Source organism: Mauremys mutica, chromosome 3 (genome assembly GCF_020497125.1).
Source record: "Mauremys mutica isolate MM-2020 ecotype Southern chromosome 3, ASM2049712v1, whole genome shotgun sequence".
Lineage (NCBI taxonomy): Eukaryota > Metazoa > Chordata > Testudines > Geoemydidae > Mauremys > Mauremys mutica.
In genome coordinates this window covers 141,535,340-141,560,597 of record NC_059074.1, presented here as the reverse complement: position 1 = coordinate 141,560,597, position 25,258 = coordinate 141,535,340, and the positions used below count along the sequence as shown (strand labels likewise).

Below are 25,258 nucleotides of genomic sequence, written 5' to 3'. Positions count from 1 at the left end.
TCTGGAGCCTGATAAATTGTACCTATCTATATATGTTATTTTATAACTCTTGTAGCTGTAGCTGCTGGTGGTGAATTTAATGATCACTCTTGTCTATGTTCATTTAGGTGTTAATTATAAAATTCATTTCAAATTCTTTCATAACAAAGAGTAAGAAATATTTGTTTTTAAATGAAGACTAAGTGCTGTCTCCCCACCCCCTCCAATCACAACAGACAATGATTTGGCATGAATTCTTTAATCCTCATATAGAAAGCCATTTAAACACTGATCCATTTTATGTCTGAAGGTGACAGAATTTTTAAAAATCCATCTTATTTTTCAGATACGCAGCACAGGTGACTTTGTATCTCCCTCTCTCCCTTTTGCTATAAATTCTTTGAGGCATGAAATAGCCTGCCAGTTGTCTGTTGCACTCAGAAGTTAATGAATGGTTATCAATTTATCATGGGTAATAACCTAGCTACAAATTGTAATGAATGCATCATCTCGCTCTCTAGAATTTTTGCCTTAAGAAAATGTCTTGCCAACTGTAGCAGATTTAGTAATACTCTGTAATAGAACTTGTGATTTCCCCCCCCCCTCTCACCACCTCAAAAGAAAAATAAATAAAATGCAGTGTTCACTTTATTTTTCTGCCTTTTCCTAGTAGCAGTCAAGGTTGATACCTGTCATAGAAGTGTTTTTCAGCTTTTATCATAGCACTTTTTTTAGCACAGAATGTATTTTGGCCTTATCCTGTGAGGTAATGAACACCTCAACTCTCATTGAAGTCAATGGGCACGGAGGGCACACAGCTCCTGATAGCCTGGGGCCCTGAGTGGTCTAGTGTGTGCTTGATACATTCGTGTCTATTGTTAATGTTGATGGAGTTGTGAGCTCCTACTGAGGGGAAGCTAAACTGTTGCAGACACAATCCTACTGTCCCCACTCAGGCAAAACGCCTATTGAAGTCAATTTTAAGAGCTATTTTTTTTGTCCTTCTTTAACTCCTAAGACTGATACAATTAGTGCTATATTTTTCAAAATTCATATCTTTTTGTATTATAATATACAATTTATAGATAGGTATGCCCCAAAATGCATAACTGAAGACTCTATTTGTTGTACAGTTACCCTGGGCTTATTTTTAAAAAAGCAATGTGCCACTGGTGAAATGAGTTATATTGTAGCAGAATGGAAACTAATAATACTATGTGCTAGGAGAGAAATAATATCTAATGTTGGAAACAGACCCTCAAATCAATTTGCAGCTTGATGAGCTTTGCCAGTGATCTTGGTGCAGTAATCACTTTTAATCTCAGGCTCATGGGAGAAACCTTCATATAAAATATGACATAACAGTTATTGGAACAACATTACTGTGTGTTCAGATTTTTTTGCTTCTACTTTACATAAGGATGTTACTGTGTTTTTTGCATAATTTATGTGGCTGACAAAGGCTCAAATCTACAGAAGGATATGTACTCTTGTTTTACATTCACACAGTAACTGTAAAGGATGTGTGGTTTAGTACCTATTCTGTAGTAAATGTGCTCAAGGTTTCTAAACTAGTTTATTGAGGGGGTGAGGATTCAGAATTGTGCAGTCAAATTCCAAATTCCACAGTATTGTTTTATCTATTTAAAAAAAAAACAATAACAACAACAAAAACCCAGACTTCAGGAGCAAGGAAGAATGTACACATCTTAATCTTGCCACAGTTTAACTGAAGAGGAAATTGGGGGGTTTACAGCTGCTCTGTTGAATAAATAAATAAAATCATTCTCTAAGGCAGTGTATCATCTGGGGCAGCCCTTGGGAAGGTGCAGCTCTGGGCTTTGTGCTATTAGCACAGTCTAGCTCTAAACCACTCAGACCTCAGTGGTTTAGGAGCCAAATTAGCGATCTGCATTACCCAAAAGAGCAGTAGTATGAATTCATTGTTTCATTTACTATAGTGCTGTATATTCATATTTAAACAATATGATGGGAAATATTGTGTGTATGTGTGTGTATAATTTGTGTGTGTGTTTTTATGTGTGTGTGTGTGTGTGTGTGTGTGTGTGTGCGTGTGTGTGTGTACACCTCTATCCCGATATAACGCAACCCAATATAACACGGGTTCGCATATAGCGCGGTAACCCTCGGGCTCCGACAGCAGGGCTCATGCAGCGCTTTAAAGGGCCCGGGGCTCCGGCTGCTGCAGGGAGCCCTGGGCCCTATAAATCACCGCTGGAGCCCTGCCGCTGCAGCAGTGGGGCTCAAGTGGTGATTTAAAGGGCCCAGCTCCCAGCAGCGGCCAGAGTCCAGGGCTCTTTAAATCACTGCTGGAGCCCTGCTGCCGCTACCCCGGGGCTCCGGCAGCGGGGCTTGGGTGGCGATGTAAAGAGCCCGGGGCTCCCTGTGGCCGGAGCCCTGGGCTCTTTAAATCACTGCTGGAGCCCTGCCGCTGCTACCCCGATATAACGGGGTTTCACCTATAACATGGTAGGGATTTTTGGCTCCCGAGGGCTGCATTATATTGGGGTAGAGGGGTGTGTGTGTGTGTGTACACATACATGGGTGTGTGTGTACACATACATATACGTGTGTGTGACAGGGCCAGACGGCTACAGGAGAGTGCTGGAAGGAAGGTATATTAGCCTCTGGATAAGCAAGTCCCTCTTCCCCTGGTAACTGAGCAGGGGTTACTCCAGGTTAATTAGGACACCTGGAGCCAATTAAGAACTTGCCAGAAGGGGTTAAAAGCCTTTCCCCTAGCCAGTCAGTGGGGGAGATAGGCGTGAGAGTGGAAGCAAGCTGTTGGAGAGCTGAGCGGTGAGGAAGCTGACAAGGATCGGGAGAACCCCATAGGTATAGAGATTGGGGAGAAACCATACCCTAAACAGGAGCTAAGGACCCTTCCAGGTCCAAAGATCTGAAGAAAAGGACCCGCCAGAGGAGAGAGACTGAGCTGTGTGTTTGGTGTGGTGCTGCCACGCCTGGAAGGGCTACCAGAGACTAGGTGTATGGCTACACTTGCAAATTTGCAGCGCTGCAGCAGGGTGTGAAAAAACACCCTCTGCAGCGCTGCAAATTGCGGCGCTACAAAGCGCCAGTGTAGTCAAAGCCCCAGCGCTGGGAGCGCGGCTCCCAGCGCTGTCCGTTATTCCCCACAGGGAGCTGGAGTACGGACAGCGCTGGGAGAGCTTTCTCCCAGCGCTGGGGCTTTGACTACACTTAGCGCTTCAAAGCGCTGCCGCGGGAGCGCTGCCGCGGCAGCGCTTTGAAGCGCTAATGTAGCCATAGCCTAGGGGTTCTCACTTCCCCAGCAGGAGGGTTGGGAGGAACCTCGCCCAAGCAAAGTGGGGACAGTAACCCAGGGAAGCTAGCAGCTTTCCTGGGACCTGGCAGCGTGAGACTGCTACTTTTAGGGTCCCTGGGTTGGGGCTCGGAGTAGAGGGTGGGACCAGCTTCCCCCCATTGCACTTTTCCTCTCACTGGATGTCCACCAAGGAGGCCAGAAGCCCCAGTGAAGCAGTGAGGGTCTAGCAGGGCCAGAAATGGGACAGCTGCTTGGAGACAGAATTTCCCCACCCACTATAAACAGGGGGGAAATTCTGAGAGACAAGACGCTATCCTGACCCACCGCTAGAAGAAAGCGTGGGATCCACCGAGGCAGAGAGTAAGCCGCACTCTAGATAGATATAAAATTATTCTCACCGCAAAATCGCTGACCAAGTATTATTTTATCAGCTATAATTGGTTAATAACATATTAACCAATCAAGATGATTTTACTAACTTAGCTTGGTTAATAATTAAATTACTCAGTGTGTTTTAATATCACGTGCTTGCAAAGAGCCACAGAAGACACATTAAAGACCCACTTGCTGTTCAGAAGCCTCAGTCTGTGTATCACTGCCCTAAACATTTTAATAATTTTTATTCCCTTGTAGTGTTTGAGAGCCAAGCATTGCCATTGCAGTATTGGGCGTAACCCAATGAGAGCTTGAAAGTGAAACTCACTAAAAACAAAAATGAAGTCAGCTAATGACTAAACTTCTTGGTTATACTGGGACTGTTCCAGTTTTTTGTATGATGCCTAGCATCCTACGAACTTTGTTTGGATTACTCAAATGTATTTTTTATAACTATAAAATATTTGTTCAAGGCCTATTGTACTAAGTAGAAATTGTTGTGTTTGTTAGGAACAATCAGTCCAGTGAAATGACTGTTCAGCTTGATGAACAGTGTTTGGAGTGAAAAGAAATGCCAGATTAAAATGTTCTTTTACTTGGAGTGAACGTTAATGACACTTATTCAGTATTTCATTATAAACTCATTTGGAATCCTAAATTACTGGGAAAATAATCTTGCACACCATGAAATATACCAGTATCACTGTAGAGTCCCAAGCTGTCTTTGTGATAGTAACACACATTTTTTTAAAAAGTGTAATTTTGTTTGTTGTATGACTATTTCCCAACACTTTAAAATTTTAATTTTTAATCTGGAAATACCTTTTTGGAGTTTTTCATTGTTGTTGACCAAGCTGAAGGAAAGGTAGAAAGTAAAGTAACTTCATAATAGAAAATTAAATGGAAATGATAAAAATTATTCCTTAATAATCAAAGGTATTATTTCTACAATAGACAAGGAAATTCCTGCTTTAATATGATTTTTAAGCTGATGTTGTCTCCTCATAAGAGGTCATTAAAACTTATTTTTGTTTCCAGAGTTAAAGTGCCACACTGATTAGCCAAAATCAAAATCTTTTACATTTGTTATATATAAAAAGAACTAATACTCAAACTACCTGTAGGACTTTTCCAATGTGGGCACCAAATGGCAGATGTGGCTGGGGGTAATATAAACCTGAGGGTGAGTGTGAAGGCCATCCTACCTCTATACCTCAGGCCTGTTAAAGGACCCTGATGGAAGCCAGAATCCCATCCCACTCCCTTTCATGAGGTAGGAGAGAGTAATGCAACTCAAGTTGCAGTGGGGGAGGTTTAGGTTGGATATTGGGAAAAACTTTTTCACTAGGAGGGTGGTGAAGCACTGGAATGGGTTACCTAGGGAGGTAGTTGAATCTCCTTCCTTAGAGGTTTTTAAGGTCAGACTTGACAAAGCCCTGGCTGGGATGATTTAGTTGGGGTTGGTCCTGCTTTGAGCAGGGGGTTGGACTAGATGATCTCCTGAGGTCCCTTCCAACCCTGATATTCTATGATTCTATGATAGAAACAGAAATATACTGGATTTTTTTCCTCTTTATCAGTAGTTTGTAGCTAGTTTTATTTTACAAGTTTTTCCCCCAGGCTGTCTTTTGATATTTAACAGTAAGAAAGTTAATGGGACTGAAAAAGCATAATGATACACTCTTAATAAGTTATTTAATTGCATGCCAAATTTCACTGGAAAGATGCTGTGCCAATGCCAGACAAAAACAATATCTGATTTCAAACAGGACATTAATGGCATATTATGAACATAAATTTCTCTTTCTACTCCACCCCTCCCCCACTATATAATAATCTAGGAACTACTAGCTCTCAAAGCTATGAATGGCAAATCAGTTTAACAAGAAGGTTTTTCATATAGAGTTTAATATTATTCTAATGATCCAGCACTGAAGTGACTAAATTTAATTTCAATAAATTTGTGATATTACTTAATTCCATGGGGGGGGGAAATGATGTGAAGCTTCCAGTCGGTAGAATTTAATCAAATAGAAGTTGGAAATTTTGTTTCTTTTTTGAGTTTCTAGAAGTAGGATGCATTACAGCTAATTTCTCAGCAATTGTATTTACTAATGCAGTGGTTCTCAACCTTTCCAGACTACTGTATCTCTTTCAGGAGTTTGATTTGTCTTATGTACCCCAGGTTTCACCTCACTTAAAAACTACTTGCTTACAAAATCAGACCTAAAAGTACAAAACACACTAGTGTGCCACAACACACGATTTCTGAACAATTGCTTACTTTCTCATTTTTTACCATATAATTATAAAATAAATCAATTGAAATATAAATATTGTACTTCGATGTATAGTATACTGAGCAGTATAAACAAGTCACTGTCTGTATGAAATTTTAGTTTGGACTGACTTTGCTAGTGCTTTTTACGTAGCCTGTTGTAAAACTAGGCAAATATCTAGATGAGTTGGTATACCCCGTAGAAGACCTCTGCATATCCGCAGGGGTAGTGTACCTCTGGTTGAGAACCACTGTACTAATGGGGTATATATTGGAAGGAGGTAGGTCAGAAAGAGAGAGAGGAAGGTAGAACAGATATTTTGGCTTTAAGTGGGTGAGACGCAGAGGACTAGTTTGACTGGCTTGCTTTTCTTAATTGGATTGTTAAGAGGGTCATTTTAGTACATATTATTGGTAGAACTGGTAAAACAGAATTTTAGAAATATCAGTACTTATAAAATAATTATATGGTGTATATGTGGATTGATCAGTGGTAGGTTTGAACTGTGCAGGTACCTTTTTAACTGGGCTTACTCATCAGAAATCCCATGAAAATATAGGCAAACCCTAAAATTGTATGTTAAATGACCACTTATGTGCTATTGTATATATCAGGGATCGGCAACCTTTGGCATGCGGCCCACCAGGGTAAGCACCCTGGCAGGCTGGGCCGGTTTGTTTACCTGCCGCATCCGCAGGTTTGGCCGATCGCGGCTCCCACTGGCTGTGATTTGCCGCTCCAGGCCAATGGGGGTGGTGGGAAGCGGCGGCCAGCACATCCCTCGGCCTGTGCCTCTTCCTGCAGCCCCCATTGGCCTGGAGCAGGCAGGTAAACAAACCAGCCCGGCCCGCCAGGATGCTTACTCTGGCGAGCCACGTGCCAAAGGTTGCTGATCCCTGGTATATACAGTAAACTGAAAGGCCAGTTTACTGTAATCAGGCAGATCTTTAGACACTGGTGTGGCTTAGGCAGAAGCTGTCCCAATTTTGATAGCACAGCCCATGATGCGAGATTGAGGCCCTGAGGAGGAGAAGTTGTGATTTGGGCTAATTTTTAACCCATTGTCTCAGGTACAGTTTCTCCAAATAGGAAATAAAATAGCTTATTTAAATAATTTTGCTTTTTGCAGCTCAACTCTGGTGAACTCCTGTATCAGCCCTGACTTTGACAGCACTTTGTTTCCTGACAGCTGCTGAATGTATATATTTTAAATAATAACATAAAGGAAATAAACATTTGGAAAAGAGATAAAAAGTCAAGCAAATAAGTGAATGAGATCCAACCACCCCTGAAAATGAATCAGAAATAAATTCATCACTTGTCTGGGTGAGATCTTCTCTACTAAAAATTTAACATGCTCAGAATGTCAGTATTAGTGATCAAAGCACAAATACTTTCTAAGACAATGCAGACTTGTGCTCTCCAAGCTTTGTCTTGACTGGCATCTCCCCTGCACCTCAAATGAAACGCAGTTTCCAGTTGTACCATATTTTTGGGTGTTTGAAGACACATTTTCATTCTGTGCTAGGATGGTGACCACCAGATGTAGGGCCTGATCTGGTAAGGTATTGAACCCTTTCAACTCAAAAGGGAATAAATGGGAGCTGGGCTTGATTAATTAATGACATGTAGGAGGTGTGCGGTACCTTGTAGGATTAGGTTGTTATTTCATCTGTGACCTAAGCAGGATTTGAATCCAAGTGCCCGAAAACAAATGCTTGCCATCAACTCACTGCTTCACCTCTATTTACAAAATAAAAAATAAGAATCACATTTTAAGTGGAATAATGCCCTCTAGCGTGTGTGGTTATGAGCATATAGAGCACTTATTAAAGCATTGGTTAAGGTTATTGTGAATTACATGTATTCAGCACAAGTAGAATATATTACTTTAAAGCTATTTGTTTTGTGCCATTGCACAACCAAATGTTAAACCAAACTAAACTCCTTGAACAGGCTGTCCCTCACTTTTCCTTGCCCTCTGCTCTTTCTTCACGCATCCTGCCTCTGTCGTTTAGCGTAGCTTCATTATTTTCAGTAAAACAGGGACAATATGAGTCTATAGTGGTTTTCTGGCATCACAAAGTTATTAGGCAATTATTTTGCCAAAGCTAGTCCATTTTCTTTTGTTAGAAAGACTGACTCCAACTTTGTCCTTTTATGTTTAGTAAAATTATGAGTTTCATTTTAAAAAATCATTTATTTCTGTGCAATAAAAAGGCACTGCAAGGAGAGTCTGGAATATTTTTGTCCACTTATTGTGGTCTGCTCTGATGGCCTGCATATGGATGACATCTGCTGCTGACGAGACTTCTGGTATGGCTGAAAAAGGCACACTTATTGTAAGTCATTACAGTGTCCCTATGAACATTTAGTGTACTGAATATTGATTCATGTGCAGCTTTTTGATAGTCTTTCAGATATGAATTAGGCTTTCATACTTATAAATACCAAAAACTTTTGGTGAATTTCTGCTAGTCACATTTCACATTTAGGTCATAAGAAGCAGCAGGAATGATTAGAATACCGGTATTAACTTAAAAATCAGTATTTGGTCTGATATTAAAACATTTGCAAACAATTTGCTAATTCAGATTATGAAAAATCATTGCATTCCACATACTCACATGGCCTTGTAGTTAATCCTGCACTCTCCCACCCACTCTGACTTAGTTTTCACATTCAGTCTCTCACTCTGATGGCCAGCAGAGACTTAGAGCATGATTCTAATCCTGACACTGGTTTTATACAAGTGCATCTCCTGAGATTTGAATCTGGTCCTGGGCATGTGGCTGAAACAAAGTCCTTAACTTCTGCAGGGATATGTGATTTGCATCTCTTTGTAGAGACTCCTTTGGTTAATGTCGTCACAGTGGTGGTGAGCTCTGAAGGGTGTCCTATAAAGCTGCCCATGGCCAACAATAGATCCTCACAATACAGGGCCTGGTGGAGATGTTTTAATGGCAGTAGGGCATAGAGAACATGTGGGTTCTCAAAGCTCTGGAAGCATGTGTAGAGGACATTGTGACAGAGCATTTTAAATCTTATTCAGTGGTTGTGCAGGAGGTGAAGAAAGGTGTCTTCATTTCCACCACAGCATCTGCAAGAGCTCAAACAGTGGAACAGTTCTGGTTGATGGACAGGCTAGTAAATCTAAGGTGCCATCCATTTGGCTATAGAATCTTCTCACTGTGAGGAATTTGTATGCTATTTGTGAATAAAATTGCTTGGATTTATTTAGCTTGAATCTGCTTGAATTTTGGCTGGTCTTTCTCCCTGAGGTTCTGGAGGTAGTAAGGAAACTTAAGGCTACAAACTTTGACTTGGAACCATGTCCTTCCTGGTCTGTTAAAGCAAATGGGGAAACACTAGGTACACTGCTGGAGGAAATTGACACCTCCCTTTGGGAAGGCAGATTCCCAGGGTGTCTTAAGGAGTGCCTGGCCTTTGCTCAATAAACTATTTGTAGATGTTGAAATCTTATCGGCCTCGGATCTGTACCACTTATGTTTTGGGGGAATTTAATTGAGAAAGTAGTGATGTAGCAACAGTGGAGGTATCTTGAGCCCACCTGTGGTCAGTGATCTCCTAATAATGGATGAGGATCAGATGTTCTTACTTACTGACTCTTTTAGATCTGCCACCTTCCTTTGAGTCTGAGGTTTTGGTAACGTGGTGGTTCCTAGCAGGAAGTTGCTTTTGAGTGTCTTTAATTCTGAGAGATTCCAGAGCATAACATTGGATGACCGCTTATCTGTTCTCTTGTAGTGATTCTGTCTTGGTGTAGTAACTTTATTTAGATCTGAGACACTTAGGTGGGTTTGTCACACGGTTCTCTACTCACTGCCGGGGAATCTCCTTGTGGCTGCATCTGGGGAACAGCTCCGCCCAATCTGATGTCCCTTTCTGTCTCTAGTTTGTGCCCGACTTTTCTCAGGGTGCTCTCTTTTCGTGGCTTGGCTCTCTGGCCAAGTCACTGTGGTTTTTCCCTTCTGGGGAAACAAAGTCTTATGGAACGATCTGTCTCGGACGGTCTTCTGTTCTTTTGCCCAGACAGTGCCACTTACCCAGTGGCTGGCGAGGAACCTGGGCCTGCTCACTACTCTGGGTTCCAGCTCAGGAACCACTGAATCAGCAGCTAAGGTCTACACCGACCCAAATCTTGCTGCCTTTTCCCTGAGCCTTTTCCTGCTCCACTGCTATCAGGCTTCTACTCCACCACCCTTCTGGGTAAACACTTCCTTCAGGGCCAAGCTCCCAGGGCTTCTACTCTTCTCCTAGGTTTCCTTCTTTCCCTGTTAAAGCCCAGAGAGTGACTGCAGGCTTCCACACTGCAGCTTCCTTTTGCCCTCACTTCCTATTTCATTGTAGACTTCCGAGCTCGGACTGGAGCCTGAGGTCTAGGACCCTCCCATGTTGCATGGTCCTAGAGCCCAGACTTCTGCTTGAGCTTGGAAGTCTACACTGCAATGAAACAGCCCAGCAGCCCGAGCCATGGACCAGCTGCAGGTCTCTAGTTGCTGTGTAGACAGACATACTCCAAGTCTAACTCTATCTCAGGTGTGGCCTACTGGGATACTTAACCCCTCCTGGGTCACATTAACCCTTTCCAGGCTAGCATGGAGTGAACATTCCATCACAAGGTTAATGAGGAGATGTAGGTTGCGTTGCTTTCCATATGCTGATGAGACAGCTGTGTCTCTGTTTTTTCTGATATTGGGTGGAGCAGCTGATTTGGCCTGGTTTGAATGTGGCTGAGATTTATGCTTAAATGAACACTACCTGGTTAAGGCTTAGTCTGGACAAGCAAGTTGGGGGAACTAGCCAGAAGACATGGTAGAGGTTGCATCAGCTTGTTTGGTTTGAAGGAGCATACCTGAAGTTTGTTGTTCAGGTTCACAATTTGGATCCTAATTTGCTACATACAAACAGTTCCTGGATTTGCAGATAGCAGCTTTGATCAAGATTGCTTCTCCCCTCGCCAGCTGTAGCTGATGAGAAGGGTGTGCAATCCTTTCCTTGCTTGCTTGGGCTTTGCTGCAGCTTTGTGCCATCAAGATTAGGCTATTGTAATGCATTCAGTTACACATTGAGATCATCCCGAAGCTAATCCTGGTGCAAAGTGCATCTGCTCACACCACCAACTTCTTCACGGTGCTGCATGACACCACTAGAGAGCAACACTGGTAAGCAAAAGCAACAGCTAAAAAACAATGAAGCTATCCTGCTATCTTCCCTTCATCTTCCCAGTTATCTGACTAAGCACACCCTCAAACATGTGCCCATTCCAGCACTCTAGCATGCGTTCATGCCAACTTTACCCTCACAAGGGCCACCATACAAATTCCATGGGTGAAAGGACAACACAACACTGCTGGACCAAGGAAGTTGGAGAAATGGGATCCTAGCCCTTTCCAGGTTCCTAAATATCCCTTATCATTATCCAAATCCTAGGTGTCATTGGAACTCATCCACATCACAGAAATAGTCCCAAAACCAGGCATTTGAAGCCAGTCCCTTGATTGGCACCATCTCTCATAACATCGACTACCAGGACCGGAGATGACAGCTGCCTCAAGACCATGCTGATGACTGCAAGATCAGTCACCAACAAAACCAGTATCTTGCATGATCTGATTGCAGACAACACAGCAGATGCTTCCTGCATCACTGAGACCTTGTTTCAAGCCACCTCCAACTCTGTTGTAGCCCAGCTAGTCCCCACTAGCTGCCCAGTACAACACAAACTGAGAAGAATCCCAGAAAAATGCAAATAGGAAGTTTGAAAAGGGGGAAAATCGTGGGGCTCACACAAACCATGTCTGGTCACATCCAGACTTGCTGGACCTGATCTTTGCATTCCCACCAAATACAAATAAATATTTTGGCAATCTTTGCTATCTCTCTGGTAGAACAGGAAACATAATTTACAGTGAAAGGCAAAGGTGTCTTCAAATTATATTTTCCAGCTAAAGTCTTTTTCTTATTATGCTGGAAAATTAGCTGTACAATACATCTATGTTAAGGGGGGATTGTCTATTTTAGATTCCACAAATAGATTGTAAAATGGCAGTGTGAATGGAAGTGTTGAAAGTCCTAGCTCCATAGAAACTTGCTATATTCTAAAGCTCTGTAGGAGTACAGACTTGATAATCTTTCCTTGTTTGACCTGTCCATTGGCATTTGAAGATTTGATGAGTGCCCTGCTTGTCAGAGGAGAGATTGCTTATGTGGAACCAAATGGCTATGAAGAGAAGAAAACACAGAGATAGTCATGCACTGGAAAGAGGGTCCATAAACTGCCTGTGTACCAACCTCAGACAGCGCAGGCCCTGTTTGGAAGTAGACAGGTCTTTTGATGAAATGTAAAAAAAAATAAAAAATTGGGTGGTAACATTAAAATATGTAACAGATAACTTTGTGCAAAAACAAATGTCTGTGTGCGGGGAGACTGTAACAATGGTGGATTAGAAAAAGCAAAACCAAACCCCAAACATTAGGCAGTATCACAATTTTTTGTCTTCTGTATTGCATTTTAGGAGGTTCTACACAAATGTCTGTGTATATCATTGCGGTTTCTGTGAATAACTGAATACATTTTACATCATACATCTGTAGCTGATCACTCGTTTGTGAGATCACAGAATGCTTTGTGAAATGGTTCTGATGGTTCAGAATTAATTTAAAGCATACACACTATGCTATAACAGTAATCTGATCATGTGACACATACTTGCAGGAAGAAAGATTTATTTAGTAAAAAGGATTTTGCCAGCTGTTTTTCTTTCTGTTGACAGATATCTTTTGTATGCATATGTACTTTAAGGGAGTTGAACTTGTTATAGAAGAATTCTCTCTTAACTTCTGCCAAAGTCAGTTCACTGTCATTTCCAGTTAAAAGATGTTCTGTCTTCATGTTGATGTTCATATCCTTTTTGCATACCAGATGGGAAAAATCACTATTAAATAGAGAATGACAGAGTTTTTTTACTTTAATTTTGGATCTCAAGACTGTCTTTAACCCTGTAATTATTTTCCTTCAGACCATTTTGCCTACCAAAATAAGAGGGCATGTGAGCATCACATATTCTCTAGCCATTCTGTCAAACAAGTAACTAATCCTATTAAGAAACTAATAAATTAAATTGGTTCTTTTTATTTTTTTAAATGGTGGATTATTAGAAGAGAGAGCATTTTACAGGCGGTGGTGGTACTGTATGTGTGAGAATCTGGTTGAAACTAGAGTGAAATAATGCAAACGCAATTTTGGGTGTTGAGTGTGTGCAAAGTCAACCCTGTATTTTTAAAATACCATATGTATGATGACTTTCAGGTGAAGTTATGTAGGTAGACTAAGAGAGGCTAGTGGAGATGGCTGTGAGTTGGGTGGGGCTGGCTGCCTGCCTAGTGGTTAGAGTCTGTGGTAGGGCCGGCCTTAGGCAAAATGGCACCCTGGGTGAACTTGCATTTTGGTACCAAGTATCAGGGGGTAGCCATGTTAGTCTGTGTCCGCAAAAACAATAAGGAGTCCGGTGGCACCTTGAAGACTAACCGATTTATTTGGGCATAAACTTTCGTGGGTAAAAAACCCATTTCTTCATGATTCCATCTGAAGAAGTGGGTTTTTACCCACAAAAGCTTATGCCCATATAAATTGGTTAGTCTTTAAGGTGCCACCGGACTCCTCGTTGTTTTTGCATTTTGGTGCCCCTGGCCCCCATGGACGTGGTGCCTCTTCATTGCCCTGGACCCCCATGTGCTCCCCAGGCTACCCTTCGCCCCAAAGGCCTGCTCTCCCTCCTGCACCCCATATCCCCACACCCCCTTCATTCCTAACCCCTGCATCTCCCTCCTGTACCCACGTGAGGAAACTGACCTGGATGCATGAAACTGCTGACATTGATGTTCACTCTCCCTGAGACTGTTGCTCCTCTGCCCTGCACACCCCTAGGGAGTGAGGAGCAACATCAGGGCTCCCTACTAATGCCTCACAGCACAGCCCAGGTGGGGAAAGTGACATGGATGCAGGGAGCCCTGGTGTGTGTGTTGGGGGAACTGTGTGTGGATAAAAACAGCTAACAAAAGCCAAAGCTGGCCAAAACACCAGTTGTGTGCTGCTCCCACTAAAAGGGAACCGTCACACTGAGCCTCCTCCTACCCCACCCCTCTTGCTCCACCAAGTGATATGAGCCTCTGGGGGCCGGAGTGGAGCCGCAGTGGCCAAGGGCACCTCTCTGCCCCCGTCACTGCAGGAGCCCTCAGCTGGTTGCCAGCTGGCCAAGAGGAGGAGGGGGAGGAAGAGAGAGGAGGCAGCCCTGGGCCCACCGGCCGAGAGGAGTGTGGGGCGGAGAGAGGAGCTGGGCTGGGTGCAGCACACGGCATCCTGTTTGGCGGGCTGCCTTGGGCAACCACCCCGGCCATCCACCCCAAAGGCCGGCCCTGGTCTGTGGCGTCAACTCCCCCAGTAGGGGAGTAGAGAAACCTGGACCCTCCCACTCCACTGGATTCCAACCCAGGGGCCCTCTTGAATACCGTAAGGCAGGAGTCTGCTATCTACAATCTGGCTAGCACTCTCCCCAGAGTCTCTCTTGTCACTCTTTCCCCACCACTCCCATCGGGGCACGTCATGGCTGGCGGTTATCCCTGGCAATCTGGTCTATGGGTCTCAACAGGGTAGGAAGTTCTGGCTCCGTGCAGTAGACCTCTCCCTGGCAACACTTTCTGGCACAGTCCCTCTGCAGCAGTGAGCACAGATCGGCTTCCCTCTGCCAATCCCTCTGCTGTGCTGAAGAGACTTCCTTTTAAGTCCCTTCTCCAACTGGAGCATTCCCGGCAGGGCTTCCCAGGCCCAGAGTTGTTCCGGCACCTTTAATTCTCCAGTGTGGGGTTTATCCACCCCCATCACAAGGGCTTAAAAAACATTTCTCCACCTCTCCTTGCTCAAAGGGCTGGAGAGCTAAGGCAGTATATGAGACTAGTGCCAATGTCCATTTTAGTATCCTTTAAAGGGAGGAGGAGGGATTTGTGTCCTCTTCCTCCTCTACCAGCCAACACAGCTGACTGGTTTTAGTAGGGAGCTCACATCTCACCCTTTTGGAGCTGTCAGAGCTCCCACTGCCACATGCTGTCTGTCCGGTGGAACCCCAGGTTCAAATCTGGCTGAGTAAATCAGAGTAGCTCCTAGGGATCCCGCTGCTACTAGAAAAAGTTGTGGAATGCATTATTACTTGCATGATGTATTATTACTTGCATGGGGGGAGGGATAGCTCAGTGGTTTGAGCATTGGCCTGCTAAACCCAGGATTGTGAGTTCAATCCTTGAGGGGGCCACTTAGGGATCTGGGGCAAAAATTGGTCCTGCTAGTGAAGGCAGGGGGCTGGACTTGATGATTTTTCAAGGTCCCTTCCAGTTCTAGGAGATTGGTATATCTCCTATTATTATTACTATATTATGGTGCATTGTTAAGGGAGGCTGGGAGTGACAGAGAGAGACTAATATGGTGGTCTGACTGCTCAGTGGAGCACATTGCACCTGTTTTGCTCACTGGACCAGTTCCTCCTAATCTGAAATTGCCTCCAGAAGCATATGGGAAACCAGTGTGGTGAGTGAAATGCAGGTGTCCACACTGACTTGCTCTGCTAAGTGATCAAGCTGCTGTATTCTTCAGTAGCTAAAACTTCCAGCTGGCCTTGAAGAGTAACACACACACACACAAATGTATCAGAGTAGGCTAACATAGGGGTAAGAGAATGACATGACTATAGTGAGTTTGTGCAGCCTTGCTTTGCTGATAATTCTGTACAAAATGCAGGTGAAAAACTGATATGAGCCATTGTTGCTACTTTGCAGTTCAGCAGCAGTGTGTGATCCAAAAGCATGCAGAGATTGCAGACCTCTTTGGCAAGTGGTGTGCATGCTCCACCAGTTGATGAAATTGTCAGAATCTTCATCTGTTCTGCTAGTTGCTTTCCACTGCCAACAAGCATCACTTTCCTGTTATCTGGACTGAAGATCAGCAAGCGTGTTCTGATCCAGGTTCCTGCCTTAGCAAGTGTTAGGAAAGCAAAGAAACTCTATAGGCCTGTGTCTGATAAAATGATGATAAACAGAGTTTCATCAGCATGCTGAGGACACTGTAGCTCTGCATGATTTATCTCCCCTGCCAAACTCACATACTCCTTAAACAGGAAGAGCAACAAAAAGCAGCCTTGTGTGACCCTTACAGTAAGTGAGACACTGCTCAACATCATCCTCTGAAACCGATCACTGTAGTAGTTAAGTGCTGGTTTCTAAGTTCTGGTTCTCACTCTTATGACAGATGATAGTCGCTTATTCCTAACATGCTGAAGATATGGTCATAGCTGATTGCACTGAATCTCGATATTTTTCTTGCCTTCTCAATGATCCTCCATTATCAGATCTTGCAGGTGGGTCAGCATCATCTACAGCCATGACTCATGAAACCTTACACAGGAAACCTGGCCAACAGTAAGGAGCGGTTCAACAACAGGCTGAGTAGATGCTGGATGACCGTGGAATGTGCCTTTGGCAGATTAAAGGCACGCTGGTGATGCCTTTATGGCAGGTTAGACCTCAATGTGGATAATATTCCAATGGTCATAGCCGCGTATTGTATGTTGCATAATCTTTGTGAAGCTAAGAGTGAAAGGTTTCCTCAGGGGTGGAGTTTTGAGGCAGACTGCCTGGCTGCTGATTTTGAGCAGCCAGATACCAGGGCTATCAGAGGGGAGCAATTTGAATCAGGGAGACTTTGAGGCAACACTCAAATGAAAATGAGAACCAGTAATTTATATCTCTGTGATTGGTGCTGCAATGTTACATTACATGTAGTTTTCCTAGGAAGCAATGGTGAAATTTGGGGCGTTACATTCCAGTGAGCAAATAATTAAACTGTCTATGTATGTCCTGGGTAGTGGCTGCAATCTCAATTTTTTAGGACACAGATAAAGATAAGTTATCATTCAAAAACTTGGCTTTTATTGCACAAGAAACAACACACACAAAGATGCTTAGTGGGAAAGGAGGTGCCAGGGAAGGGCAGACTTTCAGAGTTGTGTGTAGGTCCAGCTTTCATTTTGAAAATTGTCCAAGGTGGTGGAGTGAAGGGGAAACCAAGATGTCCTGGAAAGCAGAAAGGAATGTGCGGGTGGAGTATTTTTTGGGGGGCGGGGAGGGCACAGAGAAGAGTTCTGAATGTGCCGCAGGGGAAGGTGGGTACACATCTGCTCAGTCTGCAGCACTATTAAGGACTTCAGCATCTGTGTTTGCTCCTCCATGACTTTAATCATGCGCACAGTAGTGTCCTTAAGAAACTCGTGATTTTCTTTTCTGTCCTGCCTTTTGCCTTGCCTCCATTCCTTGCATTCTCTTTTCTTTGCATTTGAAAAGTGCAGTACCTCCTGGAACATGTCTTCTTTGCTCTGTCTTGGGCACTTTCTTATGTGGCGGAGACGCTCTGCCCATGTTTGTGGGGTGTCCCAAAAGGAACAATGCACAGAAGCATGATTGTTAAGTTCACACACAGCATTGAAACATTTCAGTGAAATACACCTCTGATAACATAATAATCATTTTCTCACTGACCCTTAGCAAGCACACATCCCTGTGAACAACCAAAGCATGGTGAGTGTTGGCTGGGGGGAAGTGGGAGCGCTCTACATGGGGAAAAAGGCATTCTGGAAGGGTTGCAGTGCAGCCAACTAGGGAAAAATATTCTAAATTCTCCCACACTTTTCCACATGCAGGGGTCACTATAGCAGATATCTCACTCCTGAGGATAAGCAGAGAAGTGAGGATACATCTACTACACACTTGTGGCTTCTGCCCTGGTGCCTATGCTACTCCCTGTGTGCTGCTTTGGTCCCTGCACAAGTGATTGCCGAATGACACGGGAAAGTTTCCTACAATGGGGGAAGGAACAAAGCTCCTCTGCTGAGGAACCTTCGGCTGAGGATTGCCAAGTATCTCCAGGAAAGTTTCCTAGAGATCTGTCTGGAGGATTGCCATGAGATTCGGTGTGCATCAACACCCTGTTCCGCCATACTGATTAGCTGCACAGGGGAATGTGTAGCACACAGAAACACAGCCAGCCTTGTACATTTCTATACCCTTAACCCATTTCTGCACTACACAAACCATAGCCACTTACCAAGCGTCTCCTCTCCTGCCCGAAGGTATCAAAATTCTTACAGCTGAAACGCAGCTGGGACTGCACAGCCGCCTCTTCCAATATACTGAACAGATCCAGCAGTTCCGCAGTGGTCCAAACAGGAGAGTGTTGGCTGTGAAAAGCCACCATAGTCACCTAGGAAGATGTGATGAGAACTCTCCACCTGAGCAAACAGGAAATGGAATTTCAAAAATTCCCGGGGCTTTTAATGGGGAGGGGCGGATGGTTGTTTACCTGGATGAAGGGCAGTGGAGTTCAAACTGCTGACCAGAACGGTCAGGATGGGCATTGTGGGACACTTCCTGGAAGCCAATTAAAGTGATAAAATTAAGTGTGGTGTCTACACTGGCACTTTGTTGACAAAAATTTTGCACAAATGCCTTATGTCTCTTGTCGGGGTGGGTTTATTTTGTTGCCAAAGCAAGGCAGTTTTGCCGCCAAAAATCTCATTGCGGTGTGTATGCATTCACTGTTTTGTCGACAAAAACTGCCTTTTGTCAACAAAATTCTGTAGTGTAGACCAGGCCTACATGTTTGTGTAGACAAGTTCTAAGAGTCCCAGCTATCTTTTCACATAAATCATTTAGTAGTTGTCAGATTAAAAAAAAAAGTTTTAAAATCTGTTAGCTTACAAATATTGGCTGGATAGTCACGTTGGAAGTTTGCTACTGAGCATGTGCAGTAACTGTTCAGTTATTGAAATTTGTACTGATATCTTAATGGACACAGAATATTCAGAACTTTCTGAGAGAGCAAAGTCATGAGGAGCTGAGACTGAACAGTAACAGGCAGGAATAAAACTAATTGTCGGAGATAGGGCCTCTGAGAGGCATGTATAGAATTTGAGAAGCAATAGAGTAACAGAGGTATGCTGTGAGAGGATCCTAGGGTAGTATGAGAGGACTGATTGAATATCAGAGTAGCATACATGGGAGTGGTGAAGGTTTGATCTGATTGGTCTGGGGGAATCTAAGAGGCAAGATCTTGAAATGGTTCAGAAATGTTGTTGATGGAATAGCTGAGATAAGAAACCGCCATTCAAAGCTGTATGACGTGCATTAAAAATAATGTTAATTGTGAAGCTGAAATAAGAGTTAGAATAGCCAAAAAATGGAAAGATAATCTGAATTTCAAGCTGAGAGTTAAATTTAAATTTTTTGCTGGCATTTGCTACTAAATGCATGAATGATCTTTGCTGAAACACAGGATTCTGCAATCTGTGTAGTTATGCTTCATTACTGAGAGAGTGAAAATGCTGCTGCTCCTTATGGATGGACATTGAAAAACAATGGCTTTGTCTGTCTACTATGCCAGTCACAGTGGGCTGAGAAACTGCATCCACTACATGAATTAATGATGTCTAGCGATGATCTGAATTCCTTTAAGTGTGCTTTTTTTCTGATGTAACCCCTCTGCCAGGCTGAATTGATAGCAGCAAGGGCTGGGTTCAATACATAGGGGTCCCTTCCCCCCAAACCAGCTCGAGCCCCCACCCAGTGACCTGGGAAAATCTTACACACACCCCTGGGCGCCTCGAGGAGGCAATACTTCCCCTCTCACAAGCACAGACTCTTGGTGTAACAGAAAAGGTTTAATTACATGAGATAAACAACAAGCATTAAATTGGGAAAATACCTCAACTAGAGTTCACAGGTCAAACTGTGAGCAAAGACCCACCCCAGCAAATTGGGCTGTGTCCTTCTCTCTGGGCCCTTGAGTCCAGCAACCCCCAAATCACCCTCAGTCCCAAAAGTCCCACAATCCAAAAGTCTCTGTCTCGGGTCAGTGCAGCCCCAGAGTTCAAGAGTCTCTCTGCAGAGGTCCCCCTCCCCAGCCTGGGTAGAAAGGGGCACCTTACGTGGTTCGGGGCCAACTGCCCTGCCTCTTCGTGGGGTTCTGCTTCCACCAGCCGTCCCCGCAAACAGCTCAGCTCTGCTGGTTCTGTGGGTTGCTCCGCTCTGCCAGCTGCTCTGGTCCACCAGCTGTCCTGTGATCTGCTCCAGCCGTCCTCGCGAGCTGCTTGGCTCCACTCACCCAGGGCTGCACAAACTGCTCCACTCCACTCTGCCAGCTGCTCTGCTCCACGGTATTGCTTCAGGCTCTCCCACTCATTAGCACAGTACTCAGTGCTCTCAGCTCAGCAAGTCCATCTCTTCAGTGATTTCAGCTCTTAGTGATTCCAGCTCATAGTAGGGGAGCCCCAGTTCCAGTGAATTCAGCTCAGTAACCTGTATCTAGATTCTTAAGGGAATAAAAAATTAACTCTGACATTCCACAGTGGAGAGAGACATAGGTGGAAGTGGTGCTTCTGGCTCACACAAGGAGCTTATAGCACCAAGTACAGATATCTGTCCCCAGCCTCTCTCTTTTCAATGGGTTTTGGAACCCATGTCCCTTGTCTAGCAAGTGCTATTTAGTTGATAATGAAACCCTCTATCATAAGACAGTTTTGTAGTTCCTCATTTACTTAATCAGGGTGACAACATTTCGTTCCTCCTGCCCCAATAACAACGAAATTGGGGGTCCCACAGGGGGTCCCATGGGAAAATAACCATCCCATGCTGCTTTGCGGTATGCTAAGTGGGGTGGGAGTGCCAATGCAAATAACTGAAATGCCAATGCAAACACTTGAAACTTCTTTCCGCACTCCCCATAATTTACCACCAGATGTCAGGGTGGGGCTCCTCCTGACTCTGCTTACACTGAGTATGAGTAGAGTTTGCAACTTGCAAGAGAAAATTCTGAGCTTTGCTAGCTATAGATTGATTTGATTTATCTTGGAGCTGTCATTTAAAATATAATTCTGCATTAAAAAGCTGGGTTTTTTTTCATGTTTCGGGCTAGTTTTTCTGTAGTTGCTAATGAAAAGCCAGCTGTCACTACAACTTAAAATTTTCTTTCAAGTGTACATTTGTAGTATTCATTAAGAAAAAAACCTTCACAGATCACATATTTCAGGTTTTGAAAAGACCAGTAATTTCCTGGGTAATAAATTCAATTGTATGCAATATCCATTTTAATTTTCTTAAATAAAACAAACTCTTTTTGGGAGAACAAACAGAATGATTAACTTTCTAATCAATGTGAGACAACTATCTAAAATTCTTTCCTTAAAGCATCATTTTAAAATAATCAGGGTTAAACATGTAATCACTTTTTGGAGTATTTTAAATTAATGATTATAAATTAGAAATTATAATGGGCTCTTCATTGGGCATCCCATAACTGCTGCCACCACTGTATGAGATGTTCAAAATGAATGGATCTAATTCCAGGGTTGACAGATACTCTGGATTATTTTTGAATCCTTTAACAAATTATATTGAAAGTAACAAGCATACACTTGAGTAGCCTTGTTTCTGCCACATCCTTTTTGTCTTGGGTTGGAGTTTAGTTTCTTTTTAGTGAATGTGTTCTATTTTTATTTTGGTTAAAAATGTAATCAAATATGCATTTTATTAAATATTATACATGTGCCATGAGGCTTGGTAACAGTGCATTTTACAAATAAAATTCATAACTCCACCTTTTTTTTTCTAGGACCCAGTTGGAAATTTGGAATTTCAAGGATAATATTTTCTTGTATAGGAAACCAGTTCTAGTAAATGGCAAAAGCAAGGATTCTAATAATGTACTCTCATCCAAAGTTAACTACATATACTCAGGGTCAATCAAGGATATTGTTTATGAATCAGATGTGTTTAAAGCAAGGTAGAGCTGTTCAGATGTTTTTAGGGCCTAATGCTACAGTCACTGGGACTCTGAGTCAATGGGAGTACCATGAATGTAGTGGAATTCACCTCCCAGTGTAGGAACCAGAATAATGCCCTGAGTACCACTTAACCCCTCAACACACAATTCAATTTAGACTTTAAAATAATTTAGGCTTTAAAAATGGCACTGTGATGTTCTATAATGGCTTGTATTTGGAACATAAATGCCTCTTAATTAATGTATTAGGATTACACAACTAAGGCCTGGTCTACACTGGGGGCGGGGATCGATCTAAGTTATGCAACTTCAGTTACATAAATAACGTAGCTGAAGTCGATGTACTTGGATTGACTTACCGTTCACCATGGTAAGTCGACGGCTGCCGCTCCCCTGTCAACTCCGCTTGTGCCTCTCGCAGCGGTGGAGTACAGGAGTCGACAGGAGAGCGCTCAGGGGTCGATTTATTGCTTCTAGACTAGACGCGATAAATGAACCCCTGCTGGATCGATTGCTGCCTGCTGATCTGGCGGTAGTATAGACATACCCTTAGGTAACTAGAAATACTGCTTTAGTGGAGTAGAGAGTTGGTAGGAAAAGTGGGTTAGGAGGGAGAATGGAGAGAGAAGTGAACTTGCATCATTCATATACAAGCACAGAAACAGTCCTAGTAAGTTTTGTTTGGCTTGCTAACCCCAAATGATTAAAGGGCTGATTTTATTGAAACACCTACCATCCACAATTTAGCTGAAGTCAGTGGGAGCTGTGGGTGCTCAGCATGCCTGAAAATCAGACCTTGAGATTTAAAACCTTTGTTTCAGAGGGATATATTTTTCAGTTTTGGAGCATTATTTAGAAATTGTTTAAAGAGAGAGAAGGTCAGAATTCCAGCTTCTCAACCTTGACAGTCCCCCTGTAACATTAAGCACACACAAGTAATTTGACTTTTTCCATGCCTTTAAAAGGCCCAGTCCTGCTTCTGTTCCATGGATAAAATTTACCCCAGCATTTAATCCATTTGCTAGGTTTTTCTATCTACACAAATTCCAGTAGTTACTTTCCAGGTGGTGGCAGACTTCTCATGACTTTTCTGTCCCAGGCAAGGAGGTTGTTAGGGATGTTTTAGCACTGGAACAGTGCCTCCCTCCACAATGCGTTTGTGTCTTATTCATTTTCTACATCTCTTAATCCGACCTTTGAGTAAATCAAGAGAGTTTCATGGCCACAGCTTTGCTGAGTATAGTCAGAGTATCTCTGTACTTAGCACACAATCTTAATACGATTCTGAGTCAAACCTGGTGCAGTGAATCTCTTTTTACCTTCCTCTGAGATCATGGTGCTTGAAGGAAGGATAGTATTAGGTACTGAATGGGCTCTCAGGAGACCTGTGTTCAATTCCCAGCTCTGCCATCGACTTCCTCTGTGACCTTGGGAAAGTTATTTAATCTGTCTGGGTCAGAGTATGACCTGGCTAATGCACCTTCACTGGGGAGTGCAGAATTTGGAACCTTCATGATGACTCTCTAACCAAAGCAAATTTGTCAAACAGATTCAGGAACATCAGAAGATGGTTTCAGGAGTCTCTTTTACCTCTTCATCTCATTCCCTCTAATTCTAAGAGAGGTTTGTAAACTCAATCTGGTAAGTGTTCTGTTTACTTCAGAAAGACTCAGCTGTTTCCGGTCACTTATGCGTTACTTAACCAACTCCAAGAATTAAAAAATCATGAGACAACCCATAATAATAATAATAATAATAAATGATAAATTATTAATGAGCTTTAAAAACAAACAGTGAAGTAACTAAACAGTAGTTATGGAGGAGGATGTTAAATAACATCTACTAAGGATAAGCATTTTAAAATCTGCAGGACCAGACAACTTGCACCCAAGAGTCCTACAAGAGTTGGCTGAGGACATCTCTGACCTGCTGTTGTTAATTTTTAATAAATCTTGGAATGCCTGGGAAAGTCCAGAAGATTGGAAGGTCTTGTCTACATGATGTGTTAGTATGTGGCAGGCCAAGTTTTTAATCTACACCCTGCAATATGATAGGCTGCACTTGGGGATTTTTACCATGTGGCCATTGCTACAATGTGTGTAGCAAATTGGTGTGCTGTAGATTCACACTCTGGCTTGCTGCACTCTGATTCGCTATGTAGACAAAACCAAAAAGTGCTAATGTTTTGCTAATATGCAGGATGAACTTGGTAACTCTCTAGGCCACTTAGCCTGATATCAGAAAAGAGCTACAAAAATGATTGGGGAGCTGGAGACAGTGCATTAAAGTGAGAGACTTAAAGAGTTCAGTCTGTTTAGTTTATCAAAAAGAGCTTGGCAGGTAATTTGATTACAGTGTATAAATACATTCACAGGGATAAAATACCAGGTACTAAATGACTCTTTAATCTAGCAGAGAAAGGCAGAACAAGAAAGCTGGAAGATGAGGACAGAAAAAGTCAAATTAGAAATAAGGCACAAATGTTTAACAGTGAGAGTGATTAACCATGGTAAACAAATTACTAAGTGCACTGATGGATTCTCCTTCTCTTGACATTTTCAAATCAAGACTGGATGCCTTTCTGAAAGTTATACTTCAGTCAAAGTTATTGGGCTCAATTCAGGGATGACTGGATGAAATTTAATGGTCTTTGATATACAGGAGGTCAGACTAGATGATCGAAGGTAGTAGTTCTCAACTACGGGTACGTGCACCCCTCAGGGTACATTAACTCATCTAGATATTTGCGTAGTTTTACAATTGGCTACATAAATAATATTAGCAGAGGCAGTATGAACTAAAATTTCATACGGACAATGACTTGTTTATACTGTTCTATATACTATACACTGAAATGTAAGTACAATATTTATATTGCAATTGATTTATTTTATAACTACATGCTAAAAATGAGAAAGTAAGTAATTTTTCAGTAACTGCGTGCTGTGACACTTTTGTATTTTTATGTCTGTTTTGTAAGCAAGCAATTTTTAAGTGAGGTGAAACTTGGGGGTACGCAAGACAAATCAGACTTCTGAAAGGGGCACAATAGTCTAGATAGGTTCAGAGCCACTGATTTAAGAGGTACCTTTTGGCCTTAAACTCTATGAATCATGTTGGTTTTTGTCTGGTTTCTGGTATTTGAAACTTGTAGGGCTATATCCCTTTCTCCCCACAAATAATGTTGTGTGATCATTTCAGTTTGAAAATTTAAACCTAAAATATACATACTAGGGGATCCTCCCCATTTCTCCATCTGCTAGGATTGGGATCTCTCTTTCTCTGTCTCTCAGATAGTTACAGTTGCTTAAGTGATTTCTGCCAAAAAATAAAAAACAATTGCTTAAAATTGTGGGACTAGTAACAAAGTAGTAAGAACTGGTTCTTCTGTTCACTGGCTATCTAAATCTATCAGTG

At 42.8% G+C, this 25,258-nt stretch overlaps 1 protein-coding gene across 2 annotated transcripts in view; it reads left to right on the top strand.

Annotated features, from left to right (window-relative positions):
* The window catches only part of SMYD3 (SET and MYND domain containing 3), a 642,972-nt gene that overhangs the window by 52,672 nt on the left and 565,042 nt on the right, over positions 1–25,258 (top strand). Inside the window, exon 2 of one of the 2 annotated variants that reach the window (XM_045009344.1) lies at positions 23,391–23,482. The exons of the other annotated variant lie outside the window; for it this stretch is intronic. The gene's annotated coding sequence lies outside the window, so the exon portion shown is untranslated. The remainder of the gene's footprint in view (positions 1–23,390; positions 23,483–25,258) is intronic. 2 annotated transcript variants of the gene reach the window in all.